Source organism: Manis javanica, chromosome 11 (genome assembly GCF_040802235.1).
Source record: "Manis javanica isolate MJ-LG chromosome 11, MJ_LKY, whole genome shotgun sequence".
In the NCBI taxonomy this organism is placed as follows: domain Eukaryota; kingdom Metazoa; phylum Chordata; class Mammalia; order Pholidota; family Manidae; genus Manis; species Manis javanica.
In genome coordinates, this window is record NC_133166.1 from 117,708,463 (window position 1) to 117,732,477 (window position 24,015).

Sequence of the window (24,015 nt, forward strand, 5' to 3'; positions counted from 1 at the left end):
GACCTCCTCACCCACCCCCGCCATCCATCCCAGGTGACCAACATCCAAGATGGGGCCCCTTGGTCCCACTATGTGGACTGCCCTTCCCCATGCATGCAGCATGTGTGACCAGCCTGGATGGTCAGCACATCCTCACACCCACAAATAAACACACACACACACACAGCCAGCCACACACCTGTGCTCACACAGCTGTGCCCTTACACTCCAGCCTAACTCTACCATGTAGACACCCCTGTGGAAACACACCTGGGCACACACACCACACCAGCGGCCCCACCTCTATACGTGCAGTCGGGTACATCCTGGTGTCTCTGTGGATACACACACCTGAGCCCCACATCCTTACCTGTTACAAACACTGTCCACACACTTGAACTTGCACATCCACCTGGACGCAGCCTCTGCTCATGCTCCCACATCCACCCACACACCCACGCACCGCACCTCCCCCCAGCCTGGTGCCTCGCCTGCAGCTCTGGTTCATCTCGGCCAGCATAATGACCTTCCCCAAGATCACAGACCATGTGGGTAGCATGCGCCCCTTCTAGGTCCTGCACGTGGTCCTAGGCCTCCCCATATTTGCCATGGCCTCCCACAACCTGCTGCAGATCCTCACAGCTACTATGCCGCCCACCAAGGCCTCTGAGGGGCCCGGGCGCTCCAACATCCACTCAACGCCAGCCTGCCCAACGACACCCAGGGGGCCACTGAGCTGGGCCTGCACAGCTGGGCCCACACCAGCACCAGGGAGTCCGTTCTGCCTGCGGTATGCCCAGAGGCAACCCTCCCACTTACAGTGCACAGCCACACCCTGCTGTGTCCATGGGCAGGATTGCAGGCTGGGGCCTGGCCTCCCCAGGACCCAAGGACTGGGCGCTGGGCAGGCAGGGGGAGGGGCCTGGGTGCAGATGCATGCCAGCTGAAAGGTTTGGTTCTTCACACTCCGCATGAGCATTTCTTCAATAAGCAACCCACTCTGTGACAGATGCAGTGCTTTGCTCTGGGAAGACAAAGATGCTGCCCCCAAGGGATCCACAGCCTGAAGGGGGTCACGTCAACTCTCAAAAGTACCACACAAAGAAATGTAAAATTACAACTTCTAAGTACTTAGGACTGACCTTAGACTCTGGCCTGTCCATGGGCTGGTGGGGCGCATGGCACGGGGGAGCATCAGAGGAAGCTTCCCTAAAACAGTGACCCTGGTGCTGAGATAAGAATGTCCAGCAGGAGTTAGCCAGGCAGTGAGGGAAGGAGGAAATTCCTTCAGGTGCACAGGCCCCAAGGTGGGAGGGTGTGTGGCAGGGACTGGACAGGGTGGCGGGTTAAAACATGCCTGTGCAGACCCAGAAAACATCTCATCCCGTCCCATGCTCATTCATGGGGTCACCCCTATTCATTCATCCCTTTGTTTATTCCCTGATTCTTTCCCCTGCCCTCTCCAGGAATCACAGGGTGAAATCTGATTTGGATGAACTGTCAGGCCAGCCAGGGGTCGAGGGTAGGATGGAGAGGAGGAAATGGGGATTGGCATTTGCTGAGGATCTACAAACTGCCAGGCACATTTTAGTGCCTTGCAGACATGGTCTCCCACAGTTTGATTCCCACCATGGTATTCTGTTGAAGGTGATTTTATCTGCTCTGATGGGTCAAAAACCCTAAGATTCAGAGAAGGGAAGTAAAGGCCTAGTGCCACACAGCTTGTCAGTTTCAGAACGAATTTAAAGCTAAAGCTCATTAGAGGCACGGAGGACAAGTGTTTATGGCAGTTCAGAAGAGGGAAGACTCAGGATTCTAGAGGGGCCTCCTGGAGGCGGCATCTGAGCAGCGAGCAGAGGCCAGTGTTTTCATTTCCCCTCCAGGACCATGAGCCCTTGAGAGCAGAATCCTGCTTCTGCCTCCTTGGAAGAGCTGCATTCCAAAGTCTTTATCCAGTGCCAGTCCTGCACTGGGCATGCTAATGAATGGGCTCCTGGAATCCCAGGAGAGGGCATCTCAGTCAGGGAAATATTATTAGTACCTCTAGTTTACAGACGAGGACACTCAGGCTCAGCCTGGGCCTTGACCTTCCCGGGACTACATCCTGCTAGGACATGACAAGAGGTAAGATTTGAACTCAGGATTATCCATGTTCAGCATCTATATGACTGTATTTAATTATGACTATCTATCTATATATAAAGTGCTTGCTTACTATGTGCCAGGCACTTTTGTAGCATTTTATAAATATTAACATTCTTAACCTTGTCAACACTGCAAGGTAGTTAGTATTACCAGCCCATTTTTCAGATGGGTAGCTGTAGCACTGAATGGTCAAGATCACCCCCAGCCCCCCACCCCCACCGCCCTTTTAGGAAGTGGCAGATTCAGGATCCAAACACAGACACCTGGTCCCAGGGCTGTGCCCCTGACCATCATACTTGCTGACTCTCACATCCCTGAGATTAGATTTCCTCCCTGTCATATGTGCCCTTTCCCCCCAGCACCAAGCATAGTGGCTGAAATGCATCCAGTATCCAAGCACCATTTACTGACAGCTCCATGCATAATATGGAGGGTGTGGAGCTGAAGGCCACAGGAGCCCTCCCTGCTCTCCGAGAGAGCCCTGAGTGAGGAGGCGGACCACCCCTCCAGGACTACCGGCAGGGTGGTGGGGTGGGCGAGCTTCTGGGGTGGGGACTTTCAGCGGCTTCACCATGTCCCCAGCAGCTGGCATAGTGCCTGGCCCCAAGGAGGCACTCTGTGAAATGAATACATGTGGAGTGAATGGGTAGGAGCCTTATAAACTCTGAGTGCTCGGGGAGCCCAGAGGAGGGGCATCTAGCCAGCCTGGAGAGGGACCCAGGGGGGCCTGCCGGAATGGGCAGGGGTGAGAGCAAGCCAGCAGGCTGAGTGGGCAAAGCGCCCCGGGCGGAAGGAACAGCGTGTGTGGAGTCAAACGCACAGTCATGGAGGCACGAAGGGAGCAAAATTCAGAGGAAGACTGGAGGGCTGCTCAGTGGGGTGTGGAGGCCACTGAACGTGGGGCTGGAGAGGACCGCAGGAGGGCCAGGCTTGGATGCTAAGGCAAAGGTGTGGCCCCTGTCCCCAGGGCGACAGCGAGCCACTGAATGGTCTTAAGCAGGAGAGTGGCTGCTCAGACCACCTGCTAACGATGGTCACTCCAACCTCAGGGCTTCTGAAGAGTCTGGGTCCAGCAGCAGGGAAACCCGTTAGCAGGTGATGCCACAGGGATCCAGGAAAAAGATGACAGATAGAAAGGGCAGTCAGACTAGAAAACGGATTGGTGAGGGGGTCAGAGTCCACGGGGCTCGGGGACTGAATGCACATGGGGGATTGGGGGCCAGGAGGGAGTCAAAGATGCCGCAGCACCTGTACATGGCTTTCCAAATGTGTGGGTGGCTCGCTGTCCACCTGGTGCCTGGGAAGACAAGAGGAAGGAGTGGAAGCCACCATCCGTGTCCTCCAAAGACACAGAACCTAGCTGAAAAAAACAAAAATCCCAGAGGGTGCAGTTAGGTAAAACGACCATTGTGCATGCGCACCCCGAGCCAGACGGCTCTGAGCACTTGGCTTGGACTCATTCATTTCATCCTCACAGCTCCCTGGAGTTAGCACCTTTATTGTCCTGTTTTTAGTGATGAGGAAACCAAGGGCCAGGTCACTGGCCCAAGGCACCGCATTTCTTAAGTGGTGGAGTTGGGAGTCAAACCCGGGCAGGCAGGGTCCCCTGGCTCCTGAAGACTGAATAAGTCCTAGCCCAGGACCAGTGACAGGGCCCTGCACGCTGCGGTGCCAGGGGGCTGTGGTTCACAGATCTGCCTCCCCACTGGCAGTGCTCCTGCCAGAGGGAAGTTCTTGCCCACCTGTCATTGTCATCCTGGGCTAGGTGCACAGCAGGTGCTCATTACTGCCCAAGGCCGTGGCCCCTCAGAGCCTGGCAGGGGAGACTCAGACACTGCTGATGACTAGGAAGTGGCTCCTCCTCCAGAATGCACCTCCTGCCCCAGGGAGCCTGGCCAAGGGCAGCGACATAGGTCTTGCCCTGGGTCAAGCATCAACTCACATCTGTGCCAGCCAAGTGCCCAGTCACCATTCCTGCAGTGAGGCCATTTGAATCTGTGTGCCGACAAAGCACAGCAGCTCACAGGCCACAGGCGACTGCGCTTCTCCCGGGGACACGTCTGGGCTGGGCCTGGCTCCCTGAACTCTCAGCTGCGAGAGCCCGGAGGAGGGGTCCCTGCCAGCCCAGGAAGGGTCAGTGGCCAGACCCAGCCAGGCACAGGTTCCAGCACAATGAGATCCAACCCCTGTGATTTTCCTGTCTAGGGGTCTGCATGGGGCAGGGTGGCATCAGTGCCAGTCCCCAGTGGTGGCAGAAGTGGGACAGCAGCTGGGCCTTAGCAGGGGGCAGGTCTCCAGGGTGGCCACGGGGCTCAGATGTGCTGGTGGGAGGGTGGTAGTAAGGAAGGCACAGCCTCTGGCAACCGGCTTAGTCCAGGTGACCCTGGCTGGTGGAGGCAGGGGCCACTCGCCGATGAACAGTTTGGGATGCTGAGCCGGGGTCAGGCAGCAGAGTCCACATGCTGACTGTACCATTTACCAAGGAAGCCATGACCCTACAAGTCTCTGTTCCTCATCCATAAAATGCAACAAGTATAGAATGAGACAATGACCTTCCCTCCAGGACACGGGGCGGGAGGGCCTGGCTAGTGCGAGTGAGCAGGGCACAGGGTCCAGAGAGGAGCACGTTGCCCTCCCCCTTCAGATCCCCTAAGCTTTCCTGGCAGAGGTGACCACACATTCCTTTGGGGAGTTCAGCGGAGACGAGGTTGGAATTTTTTAGGGGTTTTACTAGGATATTAAGAGGAAACAGGCACTTCTTTGAAGTCTGGGAAGCGTGGGGAGCATGGACTGTGGTTCTGGGTTCCCTGAGAGGAGCTGTAGCTCACAGACCCTGCGCCTCTGAACCTCAGTCCTGTGGGTGCCTGGCTGGGCCTGGGGGTCCTCAAATGCAACCTTGTGGCCCTTGGAGGCCTGGGTCTGGCCTTGGATGAGTAGGCCCTTCTCTCTCAGGCCCCTCCATTCCTCTCTGGGCCTTAGCCTTCTGTCATGTCTCCACACGGGTCTGTGGAGGTCCCAGGTCAGCTGCTGGAGGAGCAGACAGCCTGCCCAGTGGATCCTCAGGGAGCAGGTTTCCACCCTGAGGAGATGCCCCTGCTGAGTGTCTGGCCTCCCTCCACCCCTTCTTGTCCCCATGCTGCCCAGTGCCCAGACCACATGTCCATCTCCTGTCTTGGGCTCCACCCCTGCTGTGCACCCTCACTTGCTTGCCCTCAGCCCTGCGCTGGGCACCCCTCCCATCGTCTCTCCTTCCCTCATCTGCACTCTGACTCCTGGGCAAGGGAGCGGACAGCCCCACCCAGCCTTGTTCCTGGCCCTGCCTGAGCCTCAGTGACAGCATCACCAATCGTGTGTGCAGGAGGGGCCTGGGGCCTCCCACGACAGAAACTAGCTCAGTGAGCACCTACTGTGTGCAGGGTCCTGGGCTAGTGCTTTGCATTCCTTCTTCCATGACACTGTGGACATCGGCCCCATTATGGGAGTTATAGTTCCAGAGTGTAGGCCCTTTCTACTGTAGCACACACCCCATGAGCGCAGGCCTTGCAGTGCACAGGGTAGTAATAGTCAAACAGCTACCACCTACTGAGCGTCAATTGTGGGCCAGGTGTAGGGCTGGGTGCTTTTCACTCCTTCTGCTATCTAAGATCCTCAGAAGCAGGTACTACTAGTCTTAGCCCCATACTACAGACTAGGGGACTGAGTCAGACGGAGGGTGACTGACCCAGGATCACGCAGGTACCAAGCGGCGGACCTGGAGCCTCATGTCCTTCTGATTCTCCCCAGGTGCCTGGCTCATCTTCTCCAGCCCTTGTGCCCAGGGCAGATACCAGTAGGTTCTAAGAGCCCACAGGGGCTGCAGCAACTCTCCTCAAGGCCCAGCCTGATTCTTAAAGACACCAAAGCTAGGGAAGGCTGTTACCCTTATTGCTGCTCTGGGAGGTACAGACCATGTGTGTCCTACACACACACAGAGCAGGGCCCCCGTCTTGCTGACCATGGTCTCCATCCTGGATGGCCTGCCTTAACCTTCCATCTGCCCCCTGCTGCCTCTGCCGAGGGGCCTCCGGTCCTGTCATCTTGCTGTTGCTCCAGGACTCAGCCTGTCCTTCACCTTTTGGACCTGTTATCAGACCAGCCCACTTGACTGCCTCTTCTACCACAATTCTGGCCCATCTTGAGCTGCATGTCTTGTGACTTCTAGACACCCACTGCAGGACTCCTTCTCACCCCCCTTCTCTTCCTCCTCTGCCCTTTTCCCTCTGCACCCCACTGCCATGCCATGCAGACTCCTTCTCCACCAGGAGAGCCTGGGGTTTGCCGCCACGCTGGGCCTCTCCGCTCCGAGACAGCAGGAGAACCCGAAGTCCTCACACCACCACCCCGCGCCCCAGGCCCCTCACTTCCAGCTGGGGGAAGTGGAACGAGCTCCCCGGGATGTGTGGGTCTCCTCCCACACTGTTTTACTTCCAAACCACTCTTGTGAGGCATTTCTAGTGAATACAATTCCCCACTTCATTACACAAGTAATGCAGGGTGGCTGGACAAAGGGTACATGCTGGGGATTACCAGGGGATCAGTCCAGACCGGCAGGCAGGGGTCAGAGCGCAAGGGCTTCATAAATCTGCGTTAATAGAGCCTCTCTTTACCTGAAGAGCAGGCCAGTGAGTGCTTTAGTCAAGACAGGAATCCGATTTGAGATGCGTTTGAGAGAGCGTTTTAGAGAGCCCTTCAGATCTGAGCTCATGCAAATGCTGATGGGGAGGAGTCAGGAGGGGGCGAGGGAGGCTGAGGATGTAGGAGGGAGCAGGTGGGAGCCACAGAGCCATGGCCCCATGGAGGAGAGGGCATGAGGTCCCCGAGGACGCAACAGAGGGACTGGCTGTGGACGAGTGAGGTGGGGAGGGGAGAGCAGGGAGCCACAGGCTGCGGGCAAGCTGGCAGGGGCTGAGGGAGGAGGCGGGGCACAGGCCTGGCGGTGACGGCACAGTAGACTTTGTAAGCCATGGAACCGGCCACCCACCCTAGAGGAAAGCAGTCATTGCACAACCTCAGGTCAGGGACCCAAAGAGCCCCAGACAGCCCCGAGGAGCCCCCGGCCAGGCTGCGAGGGGAGATGGTGCTTTGGAGTAGGAGTCCAGGCTCGGGTAAGTTAGGAGAACCAGGAGAGTGGGTGAGCTGGGCTGGGCTGGGCTGGCACTGCCTTGCCTTTGCGCAGTGGCACTTGATGTGTGACTCCGGGAAAACCGAAGGAGATGACCCAGTCTGTCTACACAGCGGACATAGTAACTAGGGGCCTCATCCTGGAAAACCTGTCTGACAGGTAAGACTAGGGCCTCCCAAGGGGAGGCATAACCCATGGAAGGCCCACGCGGTGTTCCACCCATGCACCCCTGAAAGGCCAAGAGCTGGGGGAGGCGGAAGATGGTCCTTGCTGCGTGGCCTTGGGCAAGTCCTAGACCCTTCCTTGGCCACAGGCTTTTCCCTGCCCCAGAGCTCTGCAACCTGGGTCTTCCAGCCCCCAGAGCTCCGGGGAAAGCCTCGAGGCCTTCAGACCCCTGTGCGGCTGTGTGGCCGTGGGGCGGAGCAGAGGGGCTGCCTAGAGACTCTGGTCCTCTGACCCCTGCTCGGGCAGCCCAGCTGGGGGTGGACGAGATCACTCATTAACTCAAACCTGTAATCGAAAACTTGTCAAAAACAGTCACAATTAGCAGCAAGGCTCTCTGGAGAGGAAATTACATGCCCACTGGCTCTTTGTGTGGAGCTGGGGCCAGCCCTTTGCCCCCAGGCTGTGGAGTCACTGCCTTACCTGGCTCCCCGTGGCTAACCCAGCCCCTCCTCTCCTTCCAGCCAAAGCCCACCAGACCCGGAGCTCTTGGCTGCTGACAGCCAGCGGCCCCGGGCAGCCTTCAGCCCCACGCTCCCCGCTCTGCGGTCCTCTGCCTCCTGTGCGGCTGCAGCATCTCCCTCGTGCTCCAGAGCACCAAGAATCTGAGAGAGCCACTGTGGGAGGGGGCAGGGGGACAGGAGTTTGGGGAGGCCCAGCCTGAAGCCGAGAGAGTGGGGTCTGGGCCCAGCTCAACCACAGGCTCTCTGGGACTTTGGTCAGGCCAGGGGCTGTCACTCTGAGGACCTCAGAGGCCCCCTCTGAAGATAACCACGACAAACATGACAGCAGCAGCTGTCAGCGCCGAGCACTTGCCCTGGGCCACACGCTGCTGGATACGCGAGCCGATCTGGTCCCCACACAGGTGGGCAATACTGTTGTCCCGATTTTAGTGAGCAGGAAATTGGGGCAAAACAAGGGAAGGTATCTGTCACTGGAGAGGCAGTCAGGAGTGTGGCCCGGGAGTCAGGCAGATCTAGATTTGAGCTCTGCTTTCTTGAGCCTCAGTCACAGCATCTGTGTAATGGGGGCAATGAACCCTTAGGATCAGAGTCCGATCAAGTATCCAGTGGGAGGCAGGAGCTGGTGCCCCTTATAGAGAGGTGCCCAGGGCCACCAGATCCCTAATCTGGTCCCTGGGCTCCTCCACAGGTGCCAAGGGGACGTCTACCTAGGTGCGGGCCATCACGCCGACTATAACTGCTTGCTTCTGCATCTCTGGCCAATTCATCCGGCCTATGCCGTCCCCCAGTGCCACTGGCCACAGTCACCCACATCCCTTCCCTTCTTCGCCTTCTTCTTTCTGTCCTGGCACGTGGCCCTCCCTCTCCTCTTGACCTCCCTCCGTAGGCGCCCTGGGGCCCAATGGAGGACCTATGCCCGACCAGGCAGGAGTCAGGAAGGGCCTTCCAGGGAGGCGGAGTGGTATACACAGAGGCATGCTGCAGGGGGAGAGGCTGTCTGGGGGTTCCCAGGGGCTGCCTGCAGTGGACAAGCGGGGTGCGGTGAGATGCATGGGATGGGGTCGGGCCACGGAGAGCATGGAAGCCCAGGGCGGCCCTGGCTCCGTGTGGCAGGACAGAGAACACCTCTGAAGGTGCCTGTGGGGAAAGGCCTGACCACGCTTGTTTGTGATGTAACAGCTCAGAAGGACAGACCCGGGTGGGTGGGGACAAGAGAAAAAAAGGAGGTGACTGTGTGGGCAGGAGGAGCCTGGGGGTCAAGTCTGAGGGGCATTTTGAAGGAAAAAGCCAGAGTTTGGGGACTTATGGATCAAGTCCTACTGGGGAAAAAGCCACCAAAGGGGTATAAAGAAAGGAAGGCTCAAACCTGAGACCCTGGGGCAGTCAGGGCGTCCAGGTCAGAGACCCCAAAGTGGTTCAAGAGCTCATTATCAGCGCGTCAAACCTGAGGATACATTGAAGACAGAAAAGGAATCTCCAGAAGGTAGTTGGAGCCAAAAAAGAGGAAATAATGAATGAGCTCAGGAAAATAAACGAAGTCTTTTGACCAATCACTACACGCAGGGCATCGACTTCCATGATCCAAATGCCATTTCTGTGCGAAGAAGCATTATTATTCTTGTACAGATGAGGAAATAGGCTCAGAGCAGTGGAGTAATGCCCGGTGTACACAGAAGGACCGAGAACAGGAATGGGACCTCTATTTGAAATCAGAATAGGAGCGCCTAAAGGGGGCGGGCCATTTTGCAGTGAGAGATATGGTCAGAGGGTCCAGGGTAGAGCCATGGAATGCAGCCCAGGATGGAACAGAGATGGAGCACAGAGTCTGGGGACAAAGTAAAGGTGGATGGATGGTTAGCAGGTCAGTCAAGAGCTCAGGCCCCTTCATTTTATGACTTGAGACAAGCCTCACCCACTCTGAGCCTCAAGAAGTTTCTAGCCAAAATGGGGATAATAATGCCTGCCACCCAGAGTGACACGTGCCTGATCCACAGAAGGGCTCACTGACTGGAAGCCACTGTCACTCTCATTCTCAGGGGGAGGAGAAGGAAGGCCAGGCCCTGCCTGGGGTGTCTGGGAGGAAGCCACGGATAATCTCGGCGCAGCAAGCTGGGAAGAATGTCAGGGCAGAAACAGGACCACCAGGCCAGGAGTGGGGCTGGCAGTGGTCCCAGGAGGCCTCCATGATCTGCTGAGCTAATGGGTCCACTCCCCGGGGGCCTCGCTAGAGCCCGTGCGGCCACAGAGGGAGCTCACCGCACCTCGGCCAGCCTGAAACCTGGCTCCCCTTCCCCAGCCCTCTGCCTCCTCCGCTCCTCTCTGCCCAGGGACCCTCAGGGACTGCTCAGGGCGAACAGATCCCAAAAGTACAGCCCGGCGCTGGGGAGAGTGAGGTCGGCTGCCCACTTAACAATCCCAAGACCCTGTGCTGCCCGGGCCCCACCCCCACCCCAACTAGCGGAGTCGGTCCTTCTCAGGGAGAATCCAAGAGTCTTCAGACCTTAACCTTAGCCCCCTCCCTAGGCTGCCCCTGGAACGCAGCCCAAGGAAGGCCAGGGTGGGCATGCAGGACTCTCCAGCTGTCCCACCTAGAACACACTGTCCCTTCCCCAGGCCCCACCTGCCTTGGCCAAGGGCCCAAGGCTCCTAGCTAAGGAAGACACCCAATGATAACAAGCAGCCCAGGTGGGGGGGGCGGGGGAAAGGCTCTTCTGGGAGGGAAAGAAGAGAATGCTGGAGTTTGTGCCAGCTGCAGGCAGCCGAGGTGCAAAGCCATGCCAAGTTTGAATTCCAGGAAATCTGCAGTACGGCAGCTGGGGTTTCTGGGCCTCCCAACCCTTAGCCCTGGAAGCTGATGTTCTTCTTGCCTGTCAAAAAGTGCTTCAGGGGCTGTCTTGTCCCCTCCTGGTGCAAGCCAGGAGCTCTGTCCTCTCAGTGTATCTCTCCAGTAAAAGCCTCTCCCTGGCTCTCCTACCCTTGGGTGTTTGCTAAGTTCATTCTTCGGCTCCACAAACAAGAACCCCCGGCATCATCTTTGGGGGCTCGTCTGGGATAGCTTCGGAGGTGGTGGCTAACGCTGTAGCAGCGTTACCTGACATCAGTGAATCTCACCCAAAGAGCAACTTACTGATCTGAACCACAGAACATTAATAAGCTTCTGACAGCCCTGAGTGAGTGCAGCAAATGGGGCCAGATTTTCATCCTGGACTGCCTGTGTATTACAACCCTAAAGATGACCAGGAGGCTCAGAGCATCTGTGAGCAGCTAACTCCCCGACTATCTCATGGCAACTCAGTGGTGGTGCTTTCAGCAGTAAAAGTCCTAATGAAATTTGTAGAGTTGTTACCTAAAGATTCTGACTACTACAATATGGTGCAGCCTGAATCTTGAAGCAGGAAATCAAAGTCTTCTTTATGAAATACAATGACCCTATCTATGTTAAACTAGAGAAATTGGACATAATGATTTGTATGGCATCCCAAGCCAACATTGCTCAGGTTCTAGCAGAACTGAAGGACTATGCCACGGAGGTGGATGTTGACTTTGTTCGCCAAACTGTGCGGGCCATTGGAAGGTGCACCATCAAGGTGGACGTCCAGACAGATGGGCTATGTTTTCTTCCTATTGTCTGAGACAGAGAAGAACTGAGGACTGAAGCATGTCATCACTGTATCATTTCATCCTGAATGTATGAAATTCTAACAAAGCAGGCAGTGAAAATAAATTTAAAATAGGACAAACTCTGAATCTATCCATGTTGGAATCCCAAGGCAGGCAGGGAATACTGGTTCTTTGGAATAAAGTAGTCAAAGATATAAGCAGTGACCCAGACCCTGTCCATCCAGCATGCTCAAAGTACTTGGGGATGGAGTAACCCCCTTTCCCTTATTCATCTACACAGGTCCTTGAGCCATGAGAAGATGACTTTGCATGTGAAGCTCCTATAAAATGAGAGATTTGACTATTCACATTCCCAGACGTTTGGATTTCACAGACCAGTAAAATGTCAAAAAAATTAAGACTATGATAAGACTTTCAACTTTCTACTTTAATGTCAAGTATTAAAACAGCTATTCTCTATCAGCATTTCTCCATAAAAGTTTTTTTTAGTATTGAAATTGAAGGAAGGACATACTTGTAGGATAAGATGGAATAGATTATATGAACATTTTTTTCTTTTAACATTCTAGGATTAAAATAAAGATCTTGAGGGTTTATTTTTTTAAAAAGTGCTTCAGGTGTGGGGGGAGCCGCTGTGACGTGATTCTGGTCCCCAGATGGATACCAGAGGCTGCACGCTAGGTGGTGGGGAGTCCTTGACGGCCCCGAAGACCCACCAGCAGGCAGTTGTCTCCAATGGCAAGGAGGAGGGAGAGACGCTCGCGTTAGAGGGAGGGGCCGACAGGGATCACCGTCTGGTGCAGGAATCTGGGCTCCGCTCTTGGGCTGTGCCCTCCTCTTGCCCCTGTTTCCCCTGCTCACAAGCCAACATGATGCCCTAAGCCATCTACTCTAGAGGCACCAGGCCTGCACCTCCTTCTCATCTTCCTCCTGCCCTCCTGCTGGTCAGTAATGGCGCCTTCCCTTTCCTCTGCCCCAAGGAGCTCACACTCAACCTGCAGAAGGAGATCTCCTTGGCCAAGACCAATCACAGCATCACTGACCTGTTCTGGACGCCCATCCTGTGCCTTGTGACCTTCTGTCTTGCCCCAGCCTGGTACCCCAGCACACCACCTGCTCACACCCCAGACGGGGGGCATGAACGAAGCCTCCAGTGGGCTCACCTGAAAACAAGGCTAAGGGCACCTGCAGGAGGCCACCTCCCCTCTCCCGGGCCGGCCCAGCCCAGCCCCAGTCCCAGAACCCCCTGCGTCCTGCCTCACACCCAGGTCCAGACTACCAGGTCTGCATCCCTCTGGGGTCACATCCACTCCACCCACAGGGCAGGTGTTCCAGAGCCCTTCCCCAGCTCACATCCCTACCACGGCAGTTTGCCCATGTTGGACCTCTCTGTCACTGCCCCCCACTGTCCATCTCTACCCTCTAGAACCCCACAAAGCAAGGCTGGTCATCAGGCCTTCAGACTTGAAGACAGACCTCATGTTTCTCTGGCATGTTTTCTAATGTCTGACGTTCTGCAGCTCCTTCAAAGTCCTCTCTGCGACCTGGTTCTGAGGCCCTGCTCTGTGCTGGCCATCCCCACGTGAACAGGGCAGGAGGCCATCCCTAATCAGTTCATCCAGGAACTCTTCAAAAGAGGAATTCTGAGAGGCAAAGGGGTGGCATCTGACCCATGTGGGCAGCTTGACTCTCACCTCCCCCATGCTGGGTGCTGAACTATTACCCAGCAAAGAGAGATCATTCACTCCTCATTGGGTCTCTGAGAGTACCTCCAGGCCTGATTTTCTCTGGAGTCATTTATGTGGCATCTTTGCCACCACAGCCTAGGCCATGCCCAGGTCAGGCATAAGCAATCAACCACAGCACCTTCTCACTGAGCCCAGACGCATTCTCGAGACCTCAAATTAGTACACAGGCAACCCCTACCAATCATTACAGTTGGGCCAAGAAATGAAACTGTTCGTCATGCTGCTGACCCAATGACCAGTACGCGGAGAGGCCCCAGCCTGACTGCAGGTGCTAATCAATCCCTCTCTGTTCTTCAGATTTTCCACCAATTTTGCCTACTATAATTTGGCTATGAGTGTGGAAGAATTTGGAGTCAACATCAATTTCCTCCAGCCCATCTTTGGTGAGGTGGATATCCAGGCCAAGTTCACTACCATCTGGACTGGCGCATTACCCAGGCCGCTGCTCTACTCGTGGCAGGAGGGTCCATCCTGGCTCTCATCTTTGTGCCCTTGGGTGAGAAACTGGGGCTAGCCCAGCACCCTCTGACAGGGCCTGATCCATGCAGGCCAGCATGTCCACGGGACTCACGGGCTGGGAGGTGGGATGTCAAGTCTCCAGTTCTGCTGATCCGGTCTCCGGTTCACTGTGTTACTCTGAATAGGTCCCTACGTTCTCTGGGACTCAACCATCTCATCTAGAAAATAGCTTAGTTGGGCTAGATGACCTTGAAGGTCCTTTCCAGATCTGACTCAGGCTGAGCAAAGTATGGTGGGGCCTGGACAGTGTGAAGACTTGCTCAGGGATTGGGCTTGGCTGGGTGACATTGCTGCAGAAGACAAGCTGGGATGGGGAAATGACAGAGCCCAGTGCTTAAGGAAGGCCCCACAACCTACTCCACTCTGAATTTGCAAAAGTCACGTTTCTTTTATACAGATGTTTGTGGGTGGATACCCCTACATCCTTCCAAAGCAGTTTGAGGTATTTTAGGACAAGAACATATACCACACAATGTAAATGGGAATAGGGAGCCAGAGCCAGAAAAAACACAAATGCAGCAGGACACACATCTGCAAAGCCCTAGGAAGAGCAGAGGGGCTATCGCTCAGCTTTAAGGAAGGGTCTGAGCTCTCCAGCAGCCCAAAGCAAAGGGAATGAGCTCTGCTGAGAAGTGAGAACATTCAGGTGCCTTCAAGCCACAAGAGGCACCGCATTTCTTTCCTCCTACGGACATGCAGACCCTGAGGGCAGCACTGGCTGTGCTGGGGAAGGGATGCCAGCGCCCTCCCCGCTGCCCCAGGCTGCTTCAGCTGCCTCTTGCATCTACCCATGCCTCCCACTGTTATCTAAGAGGTGCTGGGCCTGGCACCAGCCCAGCCAAAAGATACAGGGTCAGGTGGGCTGTGGCATCTTCCTGCCCCCTGCCCAGGGGTCTCAGAGCTGTCTTTCAAGAATCCCCCACTCAGGCTGCCAATCCCTGCTCTGAACTTTCCCAGACAAACAGGTATGGGCATAAGCACTGCGTGGACCCGCGTGGGAGCCTGACAGACCCGCTGGTGAAGATCACAGGCAAGTGGCAGCCCCGCGTCCCCAACACCATCTTTGGGACCATCGCCCTCTTGGGAGGAAGTGCCACCCTCTTCCTGCCTGAGACCCTCAATCAGCCAACGCCAGAGACTATAGAGGACATGGAAACCTGGTCAGTGGCTCTGGCCCCGCCGGTACTCCTCCCTGGGGAAGCAGGTCTGGGCCCCAGCTTGTCCTGAGCTGTCTTGCCCTAGGTCCCTGTGGGCAAAGGAGCTGAAGGAAGAACCAGAAGCAGGAGAAACATCCCGTAGGACCAGGCGTGGGCCCCAGCCGAGGACAGCAGAGCCCCATTTTCCCACCCTCCAGAGGTCAGTCCCGGCCAGGTCCCTGCTTGCCTGCCTCTGGGCTCCTCAGACCCCTTAGGAGGTCCTGGGAAGGTCCTTACCCCCCAAAATCTTTGGAGTGCTTGCTAAAGGCATCTCCATGCCGACCAGAGCCCCCAGTCCTGGCCAGTTCAAAGGTTCAGCCTTCACCCACACCCCTCCCCTTGCCCACATCCGCCCTGTAGCCCAGGCCCAGCCATTCTTCTGTCCAGCCCTTCCCCACTGGCCACTGCCCCCCATTGTTCCAGCCCAGTTCCCCTAAGGTCCCCTGGGATCAATCCTAACAAAGACAGCCTCCACTTTTGCTCCCCAGCCCTCTCTTCAATGGGAGGCCTCAATGAGCACAACGGAGAGCTCAGGCCCTGCTGCTCGGCATAGGGGTGGGGAAGGGGGAGGCCCCCGGGCGGACACGTGAGCTGCACATCCATCTGTCCACACGTGCATGTACGTGCGGGTACAGGCACATGCAGACAAGGCTGATGTGAACATGAGCAGGCCGAGGTGTGTGTACACCAAGCCTGTAACAGTCCGCTTGGGCCGCTAGAACAACATGCCACAGACTAGATCACTTAGTCAACGACTCGCTCCTCACAGTTCTGGAGGCTAGGAAATCCTAGATGCCGGCCACCTCAGTGCTTGCTGGGGGCCCCGTCCTGGTTGCAGACAGCTGCCTTCTCCCTGCGTGTGCCCTCACATGGCAGAGGGAGACATGGTATCTCCTTGTAAGGGCGCTGATCCCAGCATGAGGGCCCACCCTCACGACCTCCTCTGACCCTGATCACCCCCCAAATGCCCCATCTTTAAATGCCGTCACACTGGAAGTTAGGGCTTCCACATATGAATTTGGGCAAGGGCACAATGCAGACCATAGCAAGTCCTGTGCTAGGACATACCACATACATATCTACATGTCCAGCGTGTTTGTGAACAGATGACAGAACAAACCCAGGGTGGCTACAGACAGAAGCTGGGTTTCCCCAGCCCTGATCCCCCTCCTCCCTTGCCTCAGTCTTTGATCTTGTGTCTAGTATTTTCACTGTAAGCATTTTCACCACAAACATTTTTACCGCATAATTAATTGGCTGTAAGGCAATTTTGCTGTAAAAGATAAAATAGCTGGTTATCAGTTTGGTTTCATTTCTCCATTGGCAGAGTTCACATTCTTACATAAATCATAGCTGGCCCTCATAATGGTCTGTACCGTGAGAAGTCTCAAAATAGTGGGTGATAACAACTCTTTATGGCAACTTGATAGCAAATACAGTGATAAAATTTACTGGAAGTGTGAAATGAAAGAGTACAGAGTCAGATTGCACACTATATTGAACCAGAAAATGATTACATATCAGATACAACAATAGCAAAGCTCAGTTAGAAAGGCCTTGCAGCGTTAGCATTTCTTCCACATTTCCGTAGAACTTTGGACTGTCTATCAACAGACATGTGATCATATGCCAAGAATGAACAACGTGTAGCAGGAGGCTTTCACAATGCACCACAAAGCTCAGTTACAAATAGGCATCCTAGTATCTGGAACACTCTGAAGGAAGGAAGAAACTAATAATTAGCTTTATTGATTTTTCTCATGTTTCATTATGTCCTTTTTAATGTTCCTCTTTTCTTTTTTCTTTATTTATTTTTTTGTTTTTTAATTTAGTATCATTAATCTACAACTACATGAGCAACATTGTGGTTACTAGACTCCCCCTATCATGAAGTCCCCACCTCCTACCCCATTACAGTCACTGTCCATCAACGTAGTAAGATGCTATAGAATCACTACTTGTCTACTCTGTGTGGTACAACCCTCCCTGTGCCCCACCCCTAGTTTATGTCTGCTAATTGTAATGCCCCTTTTTCCCCCTTGTCCCTCCCTTCCCACCCATCCTCCCCAGTCCCTTTCCCTTTGGCAACTGTTAGTCCATTCTTGGGTTCTGTGAGTCTGCTGCTGTTTTGTTCCTTCAGTTTTTTTCTTTGTTTTTATACTCCACAGATGAGTGAAATCATTTGATATTTGTGTTTCTCTGCCTGGCTTATTTCACTGAGCATAATACCCTCTAGCTCTATCCATGTTGCTGCAAATGGTAGGATTTGGCCTCTTCTTATGGCTGAATAATATTCCATTGTGTATATATACCACATCTTCTTTATCCATTCACCTACTGATAGACACTTAGGTTGCTTCCATTTCTTGGCTATTGTAAATAGTGCTGCAATAAACATAGGGGTGCATCTGTCTTTTTCAAACTGGGCTACTGTATTCTTAGGGTAAATTCCTAGAAGTGGAATTCCTGGGTCAAATGTATTTCTATTTTGAGTTTTTTGAGGAACCTCCATACTGCTTTCCACAGTGGTTGAACTAATTTACATTCCCACCAGCAGTGTAGGAGGGTCCCCCTTTCTCCACATCCTAGCCAACACTTGCTTGTCTTTTGGATGGTGGCCATCCTAACTGGGGTGAGGTGATATCTCATTGTGGTTTTAATTTGCATTTCTCTGATGGTTAGCGATGTGGAGCATCTTTTCATGTGCCTGTTGGCCATCTGAATTTCTTCTTTGGAGAACTGTCTGTTCAGCTCCTCTGCCCATTTTTGCTTTTGTTGGTTGAGGTGCGTGAGCTCTTTATATATTTTGGATGTCAACCCTTTATCGGATATGTCATTTATGAACCCATATTGTAGGATGTCTTTTTGTTCTATTGATGGTGTCCTTTGCTGTACAGAAGCTTTCCAACTTGATATAGTCCCACTTGTTCATTTTTGCTTTTGTTTCCCTTGCCCGGGGAGATATGTTCATGAAGAAGTTACTCATGTTTATGTCCAAGAGATTTTTGCCTATGTTTTTTTCTAAGAGTTTATGGTTTCATGACTTACATTCAGCTCTTTGATCCATTTTGAATTTACTTTTGTGTATGGGGTTAGACAGTGATCCAGTTTCATTCTCTTACATGTAGCTGTCCAGTTTTGCCAACACGAGCTGCTGAAGAGGCTCTCATTTCCCCATTGTATATCCATGGCTCCTTTATCATATATTAATTGACCATATATGTTTGGGTTAATATCTGGAGTCTCTATTCTGTTCCACTGGTCTGTGGGTCTGTTCTTGTGCCAGTACCAAATTGTCTTGATTTACTGTGGCTTTGTAGTAGAGCTTGAAGTTGGGAAGTGAGATTCCCCCCTGCTTTATTCCTTCTTCTCAGGATTGCTTGGCTATTCGGGATCTTTTGTGGTTCCATATGAATTTTAGAACTATTTGCTTCAGTTCATTGAAGAATGCTGTTGGTAATTTGATAGGGATTGCATCAAATCTGTAGATTGCTTTGGGCAGGATGGCCATTTTGACAATATTAATTCTTCCTAGCCAGGAGCATGGGATGAGTTTCCATTTGTTAGTGACCTCTTTGATTTCTCCTAAGAGTATCTTGTAGTTTTCAGGGTATAAGTCTTTCACTTCCTTGGTTAGGTTTATTCCTAGGTATTTTATTCTTTTTGATGCAATTGTGAATGGAATTGTTTTCCTGATTTCTCTTTCTATTGGCTCATTGTTAGTGTATAGGAAAGCCACAGATTTCTGTGTATTAATTTTGTATCCTGCAACTTTGCTGAATTCTGATATTAGTTCCAGTAGTTTTGGAGTGGAGTCTTTAGGGTTTTTTATGTACAATATCATGTCATCTGCAAACAGGGGCAGTTTGACTTCTTTACCAATCTGGATGCCTTGTATTTCTTTGTTTTGTCTGATTGCCGTGGCTAGGACCTCCAGGACTATGTTGAATAACAGTGGGGAGAGTGGGCATCCTTGTCTTGTTCCCGATCTCAGAGGAAAAGCTTTCAGCTTCTCCCTGTTAAGTATGATGTTGGCTGTGGGTTTGTCATATATGGCCTGTATTGTGTTGAGGTACTTGCCTGCCCTCTATACCCATTTTGTTGAAAGTTTTTATCATGAATGGATGTTGAATTTTGTCAAATGCTTTTTCAGCATCTATGGTTCTTGTCCTTTTTGTTGATGTGGTGGATGATGTTGATGGATTTTCAAATGCTCTTTTGTTTTTCATTATTTTATCTTTTATGGCAAAATTGCCTTGGGGCCAGTTAGTTATATGGCAAAGTGCTTTCTGCAAAGATGTCTACAGCAAAGATTTTACACTGAAACACCTAGAACCCTCTGATCCGTGTCCCAGCCCCATGCCCACTAGACAGCTTTGTCTCCCATTAAACAGAGAAAATGGCAGCCACAGCTGAACGCTGTCGACGTCTGCCATGCTCCCAGATTCTCTCCAGCCACAGCAGGAAGGCCAGTCCTGCAGCCATCCACTTTCCCCCTTGGATCTCTGCCCATTCTCTCCTCCTGGCTCCTTCCTATCAGCAGTTAAATAAGCTCAAGCCTCTTCTATCTTAACAAAAACCAAACAAATAAACCCTCTCTGGATGCTGTGTCTCTCTAGGGGGAACACATTGTCTTTCTGTCTCCCCTTCACAACCAAACTTCATAAAGAAAATGCCTGCCTCCCCTACTTCCCCTCTCTAACCTTATCACCTCCACACTGCCCTCCCGCTCTCACCCCTCCCCTGAAACTGCTTTCACGGAGAGCGCTCATCACCCCTGTGCTGGGTCGCTTAGCCCTCCCTTCCTGCCTCTCAGCAGATTGTGTCCTACTGACCACACCCTCCTTCCTTGGTTTCTGAGATGCCCTGTGCTTGCAGTGCCCTCCCATAGGCTGGCTGCGCCCTTTGGGGTTTCCTCCAAATGCTACAGTGGTCACTTTGCCTGTCCTGCCTGTCACCCCTTCCTCAAGGGTCTACAGCCCCAGAACCTGCTAACTGAACAGTCACAAGACCCTACACCTCTGGTCTTGACTGATGGGCCCAGACAGCACCCCTGGTCCAGACCCCATAAATCCCATGATCTCTCCTGGGCTGAAATTTGAGTCATGGAGGTTCTAGTCTGTCCCTGGGTCATTTGTCCTAGGAAGACAAGTTTGCGTGAGGGTGGGCTGACCCAGATGCAAACAGCAGAGAGAGTGAGTTGCAGAGAAAGAAAAGAAAGAGGAGACATCACGGGCACAGATAAAGATAAAAGAGCTGGTGACACTGTTTGCATTGATTCTTTATAATGCCAGGTCTCAGACCCCCTCAACCCTGGGTGCGCTCTCCGACCCTGGGTTCTATTCATGTTCTGAAATCTCTGAATAAATTCTTCCTTTTGTTTAAGCTAAACTCCAGGGTTTCTGTTCTTTGTAACCAAGCAGTTTCCAAAGTAGCTCCTTCCCTCTCTCATCTCATAAGCACTACCATTCCGCAGAACTCTTTCCAAGGACCTCGTTCGCTGACACTCTACCACTCTACCAGCACTGTCCAGTGGAATACCACACACGCCACTTATGCAATTTAAAAATTCATAGTAGCTTATTTTTTAAGTTTAAAAAGGGGGAAAATATTCCTTGGATATGCATTTGATTCTGTATCATAAATATCACACTTTTGGCTTATACTTTAGAAGTTGGAAATCAATAAAACATGAAAGGCAAATCATGATACAGCCCAGGGCTACGTCTAAAGTCCTTAGAGTTACCATTATATTTTCAACATGACCAGGGGTATAATTGACGAAGTGAATATAATATTACTTAGTAACTGATATTCTTGCTTCCTTGGCATACTTTTTGCTGACATCCTGTTGTTAAAATTAACCATGTTTTAGCAGGCATGTTTCTCTGAAGTTTGTTTTTAATAAGTGAATAGTTTTCACACACACACACACACAAAGGGTGAAAATAATTTCATAATATCTTTTATTTAACCCAATATATCCATATATTATCATTTCAACATACACTCAATATGAATGACATGTTTTCCAGCCTTTAATTCAAACTAAATCTTCAAAATCTGGTATGCATTTTACCCTAACAGCGTATCTTAATTCAGACTCAATTCATGCATTTGATAGTAACTCGTGGCTACCATATCATACAACTCAGATACACGCCAGGGCTTCAGTTATCAGCCACAGAGCTAATCACTCTCAAATCTGTATCCAGATATGTGAGAGAGAGCTTAATGAGGATGAGAGAGATCATACTGGATCCCTTCTTCAACTTTTTGGTGACTTCCCATTGCAATGAAGTCTAAACTTGGACCTCAATGGCTTTGGTTTCGAACACCCTCTACGGTGAGGTTTGCACCCTGAAATACAGCCTCACTCCACCTCTTTCAGTTCCTGATCTGCACCCCCACCTCTTACCCTGCCCTTCATACATGCCCAGCATTTGACCTCTCCTCATCCCATCCCCAATGACCCCCACTGCACTTGGCTTAGGGTCAGCCGACAGTGGGGCCACCAGTGCCTCCCCTTGGCTTGGCTGGGTCTCCACCAGGAGCAAGGATTGGACTCAGTGGGGAACTAGCCCCCTCTCCCCACTCCTATACTTCAGTTGTCCAGAATTCAGGGCAGCTCCCAGGATGTCCTGGCCATGACCATTCCTGTGCTGTTTCAGGGTGTTTACTGAAAAGACACACAGGAAGGGAAGAGAAAACCCCCAGGGAAGCACCTCCCAGTCACAAGGTCAGGACCCCTGGTGAACTGGGATGCCGGGCAGGATGTATTGCCCCCTCTTGCCATTCCCGAATCCTCATTCTGGATTCCATCCTCTCCCCATCTCTGCTGGTTCCTCTGCAACTCCAGCTCCTCCTGCTTTCCCTATTCCAGTCTCTCTGTCCCTGACCTAGGCCTCCAGCTGGCTGTGTGGTTGCCATCCAGGGTGGAACACCTCTCTGGGGCAGAGTCCTCACGCTACGCCACCTCACTGGTGACTGGCCTCATGTTCAGCCTTTAAATGGCAGGCGTTGGATGAATTTCTAATTTCTGCACCATCCATTGACCCCAAGGGCCAGGCTGTGAGACATAAAGCTCACAAATTGGTTCTCTGATCAAATGTTGCCGTGGGTCTGGCAGGTGCTTGGAGTCGGCCAGACTTCTCTCCAGGTCAATCATTTCAAACTCACACTTAGGGCATGTGATCTGAGCAAGTGTTTTCTTTGATCTATAAATTATTTATTTGAAAAGTCTCACAAAATAATCAAAATCAAAATCACATGTAGTCACACACATGAAATCCCATTTAACAGAATAAAATTATACAAAATCTGAATGTCTCAGAAAATCTGGAACATGGGATGACAGCATGGTAGAAAGAGCAATGGAATCAAGAGGGCTGAGTTCTAGATTTGCTTGCTGAGTAATCATGAGCAAATCCCTTGTCTGCTCTGGGCCTTGGTTTCCTTATCTGTACAAAGAGAAGTTTTGATGGCATTCCTCTTTTGATGGCATGTGGTTCTGTGGCTTTTGACCAATCAGCAGTCTCTGGATTTGACCCCTTCTCAGTGAGAATGGCCAGATCTTAAGTCCACATTTCAGTCAGCACAGGGAGTTCAACTCTGAGTATTTAATAACCCAGAATAGTTCCTGACTCTGCAAATCATTTGCCATGGGATCCTTTCCATCTAGAAACTCTCCATGATCTGGAAGGCTGGTGGTGGATCCCTTTGCTAACCAGATGACCCCAGAAGCCACCCATAATTTAGTCTCTGGAGTCTCTAACTGAGCCTTTTCCAGACTCAGTCTGGCTTGGATTTGGTCAGGCACAAGGGAGGGTGCTCTTCTCCAAGGTGAGGGTGGGCCCAGGCTCAGAAAGGGGGCGTGCTTGTAGGGGCCCACCATCTCCCCTGCTGCCCTCACCCTTCCACCCTCTCCCCTATGAAGGCACCAAGTCCTAGCAGGAGACTGGCCCCAGAACCCCACGCTATTTGTCCAGCTGTCTTCACATCCCCAGGCCACAAGGCTCTTATATACCTTGGCCTGGACAATGTTGTTAGGCATCTGGACACCCACTGGGTTCCAGCTCTGAACCAACACTGGGTGGGAGGAGGGAGGCTGGACTGAGGCACACCCCTCGCTTGTCCTCCCCTATTCTCTTCTGTACATAGCAGACAGAATGATCTCCAAGACCTCTTTAGCTGGGCAATCCACACCTCTAGAGCAGCAGTTAGGTAGGCTTTGAACCAGTGTAAGACCTCAAGTGTCCCAGGGCCTTGTTAGACAATAAACACCCTCCCAACTTAATGCACAAAAATGTAGTTTGTGTAAACTGCACAATGACAACAGGGTGCCTTGAGTCCTTACCAAAGAAGCCAGAAGTCAAACTGCTTCCCCTCAACAACAAGACCTGGGAACTGCGCCCAGAAGAACTGAGAAGTGCTCCTTCCCTTCACGGCTATTTGCATCAGCTGATTCATACAGGGCCTGGGGTACTGACTAAAACCGGGGAGCCCTGACCCTTCATCGTGATCAGCCATATGCTAAAATATCTGTTGAAGTGGGGTGGGGGGACAGTCAATAGGAGGCGGATTACAGAGAGGGGCAGCCAGAGACCCCAAATGGAAACACACCACAAAGGGCACGGGAGAGTCGAACATGCTAACCAAAACTCACTAATGGAGCTCAAGCGTGGTGAAGAGTGTTGGCCTGGACACAGGAAGCTGGAAGATCAGGATCCTGATTCAGCCATTCCAGTGGCAAAACTGGCTGGGGAGGCCTGACCGGAGAAAGAGCTGCAGCGCTTCGGAGCCCAGGCGACTGTGCTGTCCTCAGGCAGAGCGTGGAGGAGGAATCCTCGTCCTCACCCTGCAGACATTTTCCCCACTCAGATGAGCATGGGGATTCTTAGAAATCCGTTGGTCGGCATCATCTGGAGGACTGCAGCATCATCCGCCAGGCAGGTACGGGA

General features: G+C 52.4%; 1 pseudogene; it reads left to right on the forward strand.

The window, feature by feature from the left end:
* Positions 1 to 500: 500 nt before the first annotated feature.
* On the forward strand, positions 501 to 22,632 carry LOC108397053 (organic anion transporter 3-like; annotated as a pseudogene).
* Positions 22,633 to 24,015: the final 1,383 nt, after the last annotated feature.